This window comes from Palaemon carinicauda, chromosome 16, assembly GCF_036898095.1.
Source record: "Palaemon carinicauda isolate YSFRI2023 chromosome 16, ASM3689809v2, whole genome shotgun sequence".
In the NCBI taxonomy this organism is placed as follows: Eukaryota; Metazoa; Arthropoda; class Malacostraca; order Decapoda; family Palaemonidae; genus Palaemon; species Palaemon carinicauda.
In genome coordinates, this window is record NC_090740.1 from 93108093 (window position 1) to 93109501 (window position 1409).

Sequence of the window (1409 nt, forward strand, 5' to 3'; positions counted from 1 at the left end):
ATCTGTCCTTCAACACAGCATTCAATGATTTGCGATATAAAGAGAAGTAGCAGATAAATAAGTATTATAGAATAAAGCACTGGTTATGGCAATATAAATTATTTACTCTTACAAAATTCAATTCGAAAACTAGGTCTATGATTTCTTAATGTGCATTACTGTTACTGATAATTCAAAAATTTTTGCTGTTCTTTTTAAGAATCTTATTATTATCTAATTTGTTCGTTTAACATAATTACAGATGAGATTCCGAAGAGATTTGAGAAAATATCAGGAGTCATTCATGAGTTTCTATAGATTAACTAGAATTGATATTACCTTACATCTTATACTTGCGTGCGTGCGCGTGTGTTTGTATGAGTGAGGGTATCTTGACTTGGGGAAATGGTATCAGGCTGAAGTCTCTCACCATACCCTGAATGCAGTGATCAGCGTGGTGATGAATTTGACAAAACAATGTGGGTTCAATGTATTGCAGTAATCTAGCAACAACTGCATTTGTCGTCATTTTACCTTTATCTATAAACATACACTAATATATATAACGGATTTTGAGAGAAAGGAAAAATCTATTTTTGGGTGAGGTAGACATGTCGTCATGATGGAAGTTCCTAAAGGGTAGCTTCCTAGGGTATATTTGACTACAGTGATATTCTCAGAGAATTTTACCTTAAAGTATCCAGAATTCTATCTCCTGGAGTGAATATCCCTAAATAACTCTAACAGGGATATCGCATAATATCAGAGATGTATTTTTGACACGCCACATAGCTATCTTCACCACGAACAGTATTAACGCTTCGAGGAGTTACAGTGGCAAGAATCTAAAAACGAAAATGAAAGGAGAGTTGTTCATAAGGTATCTCTCCTATCCCATTTTGAGTGTGTATATGACGATAACGGCAGCGCCATCTTTATTCCTTGTAGCGATACACGAGGTGCTACGGATACTGTATTATAGGGAGGGGTCTATAAGCCCTTTTTAAATTAAAAGGAATGGCGGGTCCATCAGGATGACATGGCTACCTCACCCAAAAATAGATTTTTCGTTTAGCTCAAATTCCATTTTTGGGCTCAGGCAATGTCGTCCTGATGGAAGTTTACAAGAGCATTTCTGTATCTGTGGATTCTCAACCGGTGCCGTACCCTCAAGAAAGTATTTTCCTGGTCTGTCTAGACCTAGAGACCTACGATGTTACCGTCATACATCATTTCATCTAAGCATGAACTATATTAGTGCTTCCTGCCCCCTACAGGGAAGAGTCGTACTACACTCTGGAAAAAGTCTCGAGGAGTACATATTAACTATGGATGACAAAATGACAAGCTTGTATAGTGTAGCAAAGTTTGTATAAGAGTCACCAATGTCAGTATGAATTCCTGACATCTCCCCCAGTGTGTCTACTCTT